Here is a 12,116-nt window from a genome sequence, read left to right as displayed (position 1 = left end):
GAACCCCCCCTCTGTCTGCCACCTCCTCGCCTCCCAGAGCCCCCTCTGCAGGTCAGACCATCTTGGTTTCTGGCCTGAACTTAAAACCGTCAATCAGAGCTGCTGCACCTCTGTTTGAACATCCTCTGCTCATCCGGGGTTCCCCATATAGGATCTAAACTCCCAGGGGCTGGGGCGGGGGCCGCCTGCCTGCCTGCTTCTTGGACTTCCTCTCCCCATCACCCACCCATCAAGGTCTTCTGCTCCTGGTGCCCTGAGCCATGCTTGGGACCTCAGCTGGGCCTTTGCACGGGCTGTGCCCTCTGCGGCAGCCTCTCCCATGCACTTGCCCACCCGTTACCTTCCCCTGGCCATGGCCCACTCATCCTTCAGCTATATCAGAGCCTCTCTGACCCACAGCCTTGCCTCCCCCTGACACTCCAGGCAAGGCCCTCCCAGGACAGGCCCACTGGTTTCCTGGGGATAGGCCTTGTTGGCATTTGCCAAATGGTAGTGCCCTGGCAGGCTTCTGCCTACCTGCCTTCTCTCCACCTCCACCAGTGGCAGCCTCCACCCACCCCATGACCCTTGCTTTGGGGTCCTGAGTCTCGATGAGGGTTTTAGGGTCCACCTGGGAAGCCTAACCCTGAATCCACACCCTTGTCACTCCATGCACATCTGCTGAATGACCCACAGTCACGGAGACTACTGCATCCCATAGCCCAGCCCTGGAAGGGGAAGGAAGGCACCTACACAAGTAATGCTGTTGGAAGCCAAACTGATGGGAAGCAAACAGGATGTCCTTCGGCAGAGGAATGGGTGAATAAACTCAGGAACAGCCAGACAATAAGATGTGATTCAGCGATTAAAATAAATGGGCTATGAATACTGTCTGGGAAGTGAGAAGCGCCTCTGCCCAGCTGTCCACTGTCTGGGAAGTGAGGAGTGCCTCTGCCCGGTGCCCCCACTGTCTGGGCTGCTGTGCAGCCTTCCAAGTGTGAAGTGACAGCCTTGTGTGTGATCTTTCTGCCTTCCCCAAGTGTCCATTTTTGATGTTAAATTTTACGAAGGAAGGAAGGAAGGAAGGAAGGAAGGAAGGCAGGCAGGCAGGCAGGCAGGCTGGCTATGAAGCCATGAAAAGCCATGGAAGTGGCCGGGTGCAGTGGCTCACACCTGTAATCCCAGCCCTTTGGAAGCCTGAAGCAGGTGGGTCACCTGAGGCCAGGAGTTCGAGACCAGCCTGACCAACATCATGAAACCCTGTCTCTACTAAAAATACAACAAAATAGCCAGGCATGGTGGTGGGCACCTGTAATCCCAGCTACTCAGGAGGCTGAGGCAGGAGGATCACTTGAACCAGGGAGGCAGGGGTTGCAGTAAGCTGAGATCACACCATTGCACTCCAACCTAGGCAACAAGAGTGAAACTCCATCTAAAAAAAAAAAAAAAAAAAGTCATGGAAGAACTTGAAATGCATCTCACCAGTGGAAGAAGCCAGTCTGAAAAGGCTACAAACAGTGTGATCCCAACTACATGACCCTGTGGGGCAGGCAAAACTACAGAGACAGTGAAAGGAGTGGTGGTTGCCAGGAGTGAGAGGGAGACAGGGATGAGCAGGTGGGGCACGCGGATCCCTGCCCTGGATGATGCTACCATGGGGGTCCCTGTCCTTAAACAAATCCAACGCAAAGAGGGGCCCCCTCATGGAAACTGTGGACTCTGGGTGGCCCTAATGTGGCCATGCGGGTCCATCAGGTACCACAGATGCACCCTCTGGTGCGGACATTGATAGAGGGAGGGTGTGCGTGGTGGGGCTGTGCGGTCACGGGAAATCTCTGCACCTTCCACTCAATTCAACTCTGAACCTAGAACAACTCTAAAAATAAAGTCTATTAATTTTTTTGAGGCAGACTGAGAGGTGCCATTAAGGAGACGAAAGAAGTAGGGGGCCAGGAATGTGCAGGGGCCCCATCCCATCTCGCAGACTCAGCAGTCACCCAGCCAAGCCAAGCTCAGTGTCTGCGTCTGCAGGGGCCACCCCTGACAGAGCCCCAGGAGTGTCTTGGAAAGGGGAGGCAAATGGGTTCAGATAAATGGGTTCCAGGAAGTTCCTGAAACAAAGTCCTTTGCGACTGTGTCTTCCTGAGCAAGGATTTTCTGGAATGGTCTGGTCATAGTATCACGTGCAGTCGTAGCTCTTGGTCGGATGAGCTGTGGGCTGGCAGTTTGTTCGTAGGCCCTAGAGGATGGACCCAGGGACTGGCAAGGGCAAAACCTGAGGCTCCAAAGAGCTCAGAGGAGAGCAGGGAGTCAATCACATGAGGCCTCTGTTTTTCCATCTATAAAATAGACCTTGGCCTGCATGGATTCATAGGGCCCTTCCAGCTCTCCTGGATGAGTCTATTTGAATCCAGGCCCTGGGGAGGAGGGATGGGGGGGCTGGGAAGTCGCCCATGGGAGATGACAGTGGAGCAGTGACAGAGGCAGAGTTGTATCCAGATGTCCCAACGCCCAGTCCAGCCTGCTCCCTGACCCCTCTCCCTGACCAAGAAGGGTGGGGTGCCAAGAATGGGACTGGGCCTTCCAGAGATGCAACCACCTCATCCCTCCCTACAGCCCACCAGTCCAAGACCCTGGTTCCTCTGCCTCTCTTGGCTCCTTGTCCTGTGGCCAGCCTGTGCCTGTCATCTTGCCTCATGGCCAGCCCCTGGCTGTCACCACCTTTCCTTGCATCCCCCTGGGCCTAACCCACTCCCTCAAATCCATTCTCTGTGCTAGGAAGATCCATCTTAGCAAAACCCAAGTCTGACCCTGTCACTCACCTGCTCGAAAACCCGCATGGCTCCCCATTGCCCTATAGACAAAGACTCTCCTCACCGTATCGGAATCCTAGCTACCTGTGTTGTGTATACTGATCCCAAAATTCACACGGAAATGCAGCGGGCCTAGAAAAACCAAACAATCTTGAAAAAAAAAAATAGGAGGACTCATACTTCCCAGCTTCAAAACTTACTGCAAAGCTACAGCTATCAAGATGGTGTGGTACTGGCATAATTAAAGACATATAAGTCAATAGAATAGAGTAACAGTCCAGAAATAAACCCATACATATATATATGGCCAATTGATATTCAATGAGGGGCCGGGCACGGTGGCTCAAGCCTGTAATCCCAGCACTTTGGGAGGCCGAGACGGGCGGATCACGAGGTCAGGAGATCGAGACCATCCTGGCTGACACAGTGAAACCCCATCTCTACTAAAAAATACAAAAAAACTAGCTGGGCGAGGTGGCGGGCGCCTGTAGTCCCAGCTACTCGGGAGGCTGAGGCAGGAGAATGGCGTGAACCCGGGAGGCGGAGCTTGCAGTGAGCCAAGATCATGCCACTACACTCCAGCCTGGGCGGCAGAGCGAGACTCTGTCTCAAAAAAAAAATAAATAAATAAATAAAAGATATTCAATGAGGGTGCCAAGACAATAAAAGAAGAATCATCTTTCAACAAATGGAGCTGAGACAACTGGGTATCCACATGCAAAAGAGTGAAGCTGGACCCCTACCTCACTCCATATACAAAAACTAACTCAAAATGGATCAAAGACAGCCATGGAAGAGTTGCCACTACAAAAAGCAGAAGAGGACAGATGCCAATCTTCATGACTTTGAATTAGGCAAGAATTTCTTAGTTATGACACCAAAAGCACAAGAAACCAAAGAAAAAACATAGAAAATGGATTTCATCAAGATGAAAAACTTTTGCTTTGAAGGACATTAACAAGAAAGTGATAAAACAGCTCAAAGACTAGAAGGAACTACTTGTAAATCACATATCTAATACAGATATAGTATCTAGACTAGATAAAGAACTACTACAACTCAATAATTTAAAAAAACAAATATCCACATTAAAAAGTGACCAAAGACGGCTGGGCACAGTGGTTCACACCTGTAATTTCAGCACTTTGGGAGGCTGAGGTGGGGAAATCACTTGAGGTCAAGAGTTCGAGACCAGCCTGGCCAACATGGCAAAACCATGTCCCTACTAAACATACAAAAATTAGTGGGACATGGTGGCAGGTGCCTGTATTCCCAGCTACTTGGGAGGCTGAGACAGGAGAACCACTTGAATCTGGGAGGTGGAGGTTGCAGTGAGCTGAGATCACACCACTGCACTTCAACCTGGGTAATAGAGTCAGACTCTGTTTCAAAAAAAAAGTGACCAAAGGATTTGAAGATACACTTCTCTAGACAAGATATACTCATGGCAACAGGCACATAAAAAGGGGCCCAATATCACTAGTCATCAGAAAAAAATGCAAATCAAACAGACAATGTCACAGCACTTCACAGTCGCAATGATGGCTGTACCAAAAAAAAATGACAATAACAGATTGTGGCAAGGATGTAGTGAAATTAGAGCCCTCATACATTGCTGATGGGAAGGTAAAATGGTGCAGGAGATTTGAAGAACAGCCTGGCAGTTCCTCAGAAAATTAAACATAGAGTTACAGTAATCTCACCCCAGATATCTACTCAAGAAAACAGAAACACATGTCCACACAAAAATGTACACTTGAATGTTTACAGCAGCACTATTCACAACAGCAAAATGTGGAAAAAATCCAAATTTCCATCAACAGAAAATGAATAAACAGAATGTGGTATGCACATCCAACCATAAAAAGGACTGAAGTCCTGACAAGTGACACATCATGGGTCAACCTTCAAAACATGGTGCTCAATGAAAGAAGCCTGACATGAAAGGCCAAGGATTCTAGGTTTCCATGTGTATGAAATGTCCAGAATAGGGAAACCTACAGAGACAGAAAGATTGGCGATCGCCAGGTGCTGGGGGTATGGGGGAAGGGGGAGTATCTGCTAATGGGAACAGGGTTTCTTTTAGGGAGATGTTAATATTCTGGAATTAGATTGGTGGTTGCACAATCTTGTGAATATACTAAAAACTACACTCTATGCTTTAAGAGAGTGAATTTTGTGGTATGTGACTCGATCTCAGGTTTTATCAAACGCCCTCCAGACTCAGCTGGCATTTGGGAGCCGCCCAGCAGGTCCCACAGCCTCTCCTGCCTCATCTCTCGCTCAAACCTCCTAACCACATCCTCTACCACTCTGGGAAGCCTGTGAGGTCACACCCCACCTTCGCCGAGCAACCCCATTACAGCATTCATCACCCAGCATTGGGGTGGTGAAGTGTCCTCCACCCCTCCATGAGCTCCCCTAGGTCAGAGACCAGGCTGGCTACCCCTGTGTCCACAGCACCCAGCAGGGGCCCCATAGATCCACAGAGCAGACATCAGACAAGGAGCAGAGGTGGATGAATGGATAGACAGATGTTTGGACGGGTGATGGATAAATGAATGGATGGATGGGTGGATAGTTGGAAGGGGGGATGGATGATGGCTGGATGAATGAATGGAAAATGGGTGGATAGATCAGTGGATGGATGGATGAATGATTGAACAGATAAATAGATGGATGGATAGATGGATGGATAGATGAATGGATGGTTGCATAGGTGGAAGGATGATAGGTGGATTGATGGATGGATAGACAGTTATATGTGGGGGATGAGTGATGGTGAATGAATGGATGGATGATTGAACAGATGGACAGATGGATGGATGGATGAGTGGATGGATGATGAATGGATAGATGCACGAATAGTTGCATGGGTGGGAGGATGATGGATGGATGGTTGGATGGATGAGAGGATGGATATAGGTGTATGGATAGATGAAGGGTGGATACCTGGATGAATGAAGGGGATGGAGGGATGAATGGATGGATGATTGAACATATGGATGGATGATTGAACGGATGGATGGATAAGTGGATGGATGGGGGATGGGTGGATGCATAGATAGATGACTGAACAGATGGACTATGGATGGATGAATGAGTGGGTGAGTGGGTGAATAATGAAGGGATATATGGATGTATGGGTGGATATGTGAATGGGTTTTCAGGAGCCTAGAATGTCTGACCATTGCCCCTGTTTTGGGACAAGGGAATAGCCACCTCTCCTTTCATTCCTCTATCCTCTTTCTCCCTGCTGACTCTAATGGCTCCAGATTGACCAAGGGCAGTAGGAGGGGATGGTCAGGCCAAGTGAGTTGGGTGAAGGAGGGTAAGAGCCAGTGCTGCACTTTGCCCCAGATTTCACAGCCCGGCCAAGCCTTCCTTGCTAGGAACTCTGGCAGTGAGAACAAGACCCATGGGAACGCCTCAGAGCAGACGGGCCACCTGCCCTAAGCCAAGTGGTGACAAGGGCCCTGGCCCAGGGATGGGGAGGGAGAGAGGGCCCAGGCTTGGCTTCTCTGCTGAGCCCAGGGAAGGTGATGACTCAGCAGGGGAGAAGACAGACACTCCCTAAAGTGGGCCTAAGCTGGCTAGAGCTCCACCAATACACAGCATCCCCCAGCAGCCTGCACACATGCATGTGCGCACACACGCACACACCATCCAGTCAGGGGGTGCACTGGCTGGGACCACAGCCACCCCACACTGTCTCAGAATAGATCTCGCCACCACCTTCTGAAGTCGATGAGGCAGAGTTCTTTGTGGCCATTTCACAGAAAGGCAAACTGAGGTCCCAAAAACTGGGTGGCTTGGTCTGAGCCTGGTTCCCGCGACCAGTACTCCCACTCACTGATCTACAAAAGCCAAGCTGTCACTGTCCCCCTGGGGGTGCAACCACATAGGTCACACCGGTGGTGGCAAAGCTCATTTTCCATTTCCCGCCCACGCTCCTTCTGCAGAGGCTTCCTGAGTACCTACCCCATGCCCAGCACAGTGCCCCTCACCGGAGGTATACAAGAAACAAAATCCGGTCCATGGGCTTGCAGCGCTGGGGTCCCAGGGAGCAGACCTGTCACTGAGTCCTTGCTGACTCAAAGGTCAAGGTCATCTCCTTCCCACTGCAAGGAAGCCGGAAGGGACACATGATTGATGCCCTTGCATCAGGGCAGGACCAGGGAGAACTTCTCAGAGGAGGTGCTTTTGAACCTGAAACCCAAAGAAGAAAAGGGAGGCATCCAGGTGGGGGCAGAGGGGGTGTGGCAGGGAGAAGGGGAGGAGAGGGGCTGAGGAGGCAGCGCGAGCTGGAAGCCCAGAGCATGTAGGGAAGGAAAGCAAGTTCCAGGCAACTCTGTGGCCAGCACGGCAACTGAGGCCAGGCCAAGCCTGGGGGCCTTAGTGTCTAAAGACAAGATGAGAATCCCAAAACGCTCACGCTTTAGGAGGCAACTTTGAAGCAATCAGGCTACTTTTTTATTTTTTATTTTTTGAGATTTGGTGTAACCAGGCTGGGCGCGGTGGCTCATGCCTGTAACCCCAGCACTTTGGGAGGACGAGGCGGGCAGATCACCTGAGGCCAGGAGTTTAAGAACAGCCTGGCCAACATGGCGAAACCCTGTCTCTACTAAAAATACAAAAAAAAAAAAAAAAGAAAAGAAAGAAAAAAACCTAGCCAGGCGTGGTGGCAGACATCTGCAACCCCAGCTACTTTGGAGGCTGAGGCAGGAGAATCACTTGAACCTGGAAGGCGAAGGTTGCAAGTGAGCCAAGATTGCACCACTGCACTCCAGCCTGAGCGACAGAGGACTCCATCTCAAAAAAAAAAAAAAGAGAGAAAAAGAGAGGTTGGGCGCGGTGGCTCATGGCTGTAATCCCAGCACCTTGGGAGGCCGAGGCAGGCGGATTGCCTGAGGTTGGAAGTTTGAGAACAGCCTGACCGACATGGAGAAACTCTGTCTCTACTAAAAATACAAAATTAGATGGGCGTAGCGCTGCACACATGTAATCCCAGCTACTCGGGAGGCTGAGGCAGGAGAATCGCTTGAACCCAGGAGGCGGAGGTTGTGGTGAGCCAAGATCATGCCATTGCACTCCAGCCTGGGCAACAAGAGTGAAACTCTGTCTCAAAAAAAGGAGAGGAGAGGAGAGGAGAGGAAAGGAGAAAGAGCAAGCTATGGCAACGTATGAATTATTTGCAACCTGCTTCCCCTGCAACCCCCACCCAGACCTGTAAGTCAGCTGCTGCGCTTCCTCACCCAGCAAAATCTGCAAATTGGGATACAGAGGCAGAGAGCAGCCAGAGAGGCTGTGGGGGCAACATCCAGGACAGAGCTGAGTGGAGTGGAGGGGCTCAGGAGGGGCGCAGATGGAACGGGGCGAGGACAGCTAGGTTTCAGGAGCTAGGAGTAAGAGAGTGAGACTCCTAGGGCACCTGAGATAGAGGCAGAGCACGAGCGATGTGGAGATCATTTGTACACGTTTAGCTGCAGGTTATGGACATCCATCCACATTATAGTGCTATATCAGGAGTCTGCAGTAGAGTCTGCAGTAGACGGATGGATGGATGGATGGATGGATGGATGGATGGATGGATGGATGGATATAGGTGGATGCATGAATATAGGTGGCTGGAGATAGATGGATGGATGATGGGTGGATACCTGGATGGATGGATGGATGGATGGATGGATGGATGGATGGATGGATGGATGGGTGGATGGATGGATAGTTTGATGGGGGGATGGATATAGGTGGATGGATGGATGGATGATGGTGGATGGATAGATGATTGGATGGATGGATGGATGGATGGATGGATGGATGGATGGATGGGCAAGTGGGTGGGTGAATAGTGAAGGGATATATGAATGTATGGGTGGATATGTGGATGGGTTTTCAGGAACCTAGAATGTCCAACCATTGCCCCTGTTTTGGGTAAAGAGAATGGCCACCACTCCTTTCATTCCTGTGTCCTCTTTCTCCCTGCTGACTCTAATGGCTCCAGATTGACCAAGGGCAGTAGGAGGGGATGGTCAGGCTTCTCAGCCAGGCTGGGTATGATGCTAGACCAGTAGTTCTTTTCATCTGTCATGAGGTGCTCTTGGTCCACGGGGTAAATGCATTTACATGTTCTTCCACTATAAAAATAACACCACTTATTACTGGATATTTGAAAAATGCTAATTTGGAAAACTAGAAAGAACAGATAATTTTCCATATTATCAACATCCAAAGATTATTATCAGTTACAATTCAGTGCATTTCTTTCTGATCTTTTCCTAATCTCTGCATTTTATATCATCTTAATAGCTTGTAGAATGTTTTGAATATTGGTTGTTTTTTAAAATTTAACATGATTGCATGAACATTTCCCCATGTCTTTAAAAACACTGTAGGCTGGGCGCATGACTCAGGCCTGGAATCCCAGCACTTTGGGAGGCCAAGGCAGGAGGATTGCTTAAGCCCAGAAGTTCAAGGCCAGCCTGGGCAACATAGGGAGACCCCGTCTGTACAGAACATATTTTTTAAATTACCTGGGTCTGGTGGCACCCATCTGTGGTTCCAGATACTTGGGAGGCTGAGGTGGGAGGATCACTTGAGCCAGGGAGGTCAAGGCTGCAGTGAGCCGTGATGGTGCCACTGCACTCCAGCCTGGGTGACAAAGGGATACCCAATCTCAAAAAAAAAAAAAAATCATAAACCTAATTCTAATGGGTGCATCATATTCCAGAGACAGGATGTACGAGAATTTCATGACTCACTTTGTTGGCCATTTTCACAGTGGGTATTTCCTGCTGCTCTAAACAGTGCCCTGACATTGTGGAGAGTTTCCTCAATTTTGAGAGACTCCCTGAGTGTGAGTTTCCAGAAGTGGAGTCACTGAGTCAGCTCAGTTCCTGAACGTACAGCCAAGCTGGCCTCCAGAAGGTCTGCAGACGTTTCCATTCCCATCAGGGGGATGAAAGCCCCGGCCGCGCAGTGCCCAGTACGAGGGACACACGTGCACTTACTCACCTACAATGTGGCAGACTTGAGGGGCCTCTCCGTGCCCAAGAGGCATTTCTATGGCTGTGTTTCATGGCCAGTGTTCCTGCCACCCCTGGGAACTATCCTGTGGGCTCGGCTGGGGCCATGAGCCGGGGAGTAGACACTGCTTGGATTGAGAAGCCGGCGGCCCCCAGCCTTGGCTCGTGCCTTCCTCATCGGCAGATGGAGAGACCGGGAGGCCATGAGACATGAGCATGAACAGCGGGCGTAGCTGGTGACCTGCCACTGCACTCTCGCCCCTCACAGCCCGCCGTCCGCTGGCAGGGCCGCTCGGGAGCACACACTGTTCCTGGTGCAAAGCCACTGCTGCCTGTTCCGGGAACAGCAGAAGATCAAACGCCCCGGGTTCCTGGACTTCATTAAAAACGTATTTCTTTCTCTTTGCCCGCAAAAGTTTCCATGTAACCAGGGAAACCTTTTTTAAATTACACGCTTCCTCCAACAGTCATGCAGTCTCGGGCCTGAGAATGGACGAGGCCCAGGATCTCTCAAGGTCTCAGGATCTCTTCCTCCACTGGAGCCCAGGGCCTCGTCGGGGGATGTGCTGCTCAGTTTCCAGAGGGGCAGAGAAGCCACATGGAAGGAGGGCAAGGGCCAGAACCCAGCTGGTCAGAGGCACCCAGACAGCCCCAGAGGCCCCCAGCCACCTCGAGCCCTGCTAGGCAGCTGGGACAGCCCAGGGAAGGTGCCGGGCATTCACTAATCTGCTCATCTGCTCACTGGCTGACACTCTGCCAGGTCGTCTGTGCTTCGGCAGAGCTGGGATGGGGAACAGAGAAATAAATCAGCAGAAACCCTTTGGTCAAGTCACTGCCAGGTTCTGGAGGGGGAGATGGCACCTGAAACATGTAATTACATTCCCGTCATTGTTGAAAAGACATTTTCTGAGAGCTTACTCTGGGTCACTGACTATGCTGGGAGGTTCACTTCATAAGCATTCTGTGAGCTGGGGACTGAATGTGTCCCAGGCCGTGGCTGGCTGAGGCAGACAGAAACCCATCGAGGGCCACAGAGTCCACCTAGGGTCCCAGGCCACCAGCAGGAGCCAGAGCCCACCCAGGGCCCCAGGCCACCAGCAGGGGCCAGAGCCCACCCAGGGTCCCAGGCCACCAGCAGAGGCCAGAGCCCACCCAGGGTCCCAGGCCACCGGCAGAGGCCAAACCAAGACTAGGCTGCTCAGCCTGCCTGGTTCCACGATACTGCAATGGGGGCGAGCAGGAGGCCAGGGAGCTCCCTCAGGATCACAAAGCACCCCCACCCCAAGCACTGGGACGGGGTCAGCCAGGAAACAGGGCACAGCGTCTGTCCCGGGGCCAAGGAGGAGGGAAGGAGGGGGTTGGGCAGAGCCAGCTCCATGGACAGCCTGTGCAGGAAACAGCTGAGGGAAGCTGGGACGAGATGGGGGCAGTATGGCCTCCACAGCCCACACTCCCGTGGGAGCCAGGGCAGGGGCGGTCCTGCCACTGCTGAGGTTGGAACCACAGTGGCTGAGGCCACAATCCAGCTCTGGGTCTGCCGGCTCCCACCCGCCATCACTGCCAGAGCCCAGGGACCTCTGCTGTAGAGCAGGACTGTAGATTTCTGCCCCTTAGTGTCAGGGAGATTCCAGGTCCCAGAGGACAAGACAAGGCCAGGAGATGTTTCTCCCAAGACTCTGGGCAATTCTCAAACCGGGAGCTGAGTCAGCCCCATTCACCTGCTCACCAAGGGGACAATGGCCAACACCTGGGCAGTTGACCGTGACCAGCAAACGAATGAATTAAGGAATAAAAGAATGCTGGAGTGAATGAAAGGAAGCAGAGCCCTGACCAGACTCTGGGAGCCCCAGGTCTGGCCGGTTCCTGGCCTCACTGGAGACCTGCTGCAGGCCAGGGCCATGGCGAGGCAGCGGCTGGGGGTGCGGAGAGCAGGGAGACTGCAAGCTGCTCCGAGGGGTGGCTGTGTTCCTGTGGCTGCTCCCAGAGGATGAGAGGGAGACTTCCAGACAGAAGCGATGGTGGAGGACACAAAAAGGCAATTCCTGCCCCATGGAAATACTGAGGCCAGCTTTTAAAGAAAAGGGGGTTAGAACTGATGGAGTTTCTTTCCTATCTGACTTCTGTGTGTTCCAGATTATTTTTCCAATCTTGGTTCAATTCCGAACTGAACCCGCAAATGCCTGCCTCCAGGAACCAGCTCCTAGGCCAACAGACCAGCGGAGGCAGCAGAGAGCAGGACAAGCAGGGCGGACAAGAAAGATCTTTCTTCAACCTCAATCCCACAATGAACGCTCAGGCA

This window comes from Macaca mulatta, chromosome 10 (assembly GCF_049350105.2).
Source record: "Macaca mulatta isolate MMU2019108-1 chromosome 10, T2T-MMU8v2.0, whole genome shotgun sequence".
Taxonomy (NCBI): domain Eukaryota; kingdom Metazoa; phylum Chordata; class Mammalia; order Primates; family Cercopithecidae; genus Macaca; species Macaca mulatta.
This window is presented reverse-complemented; position numbering follows the sequence as displayed.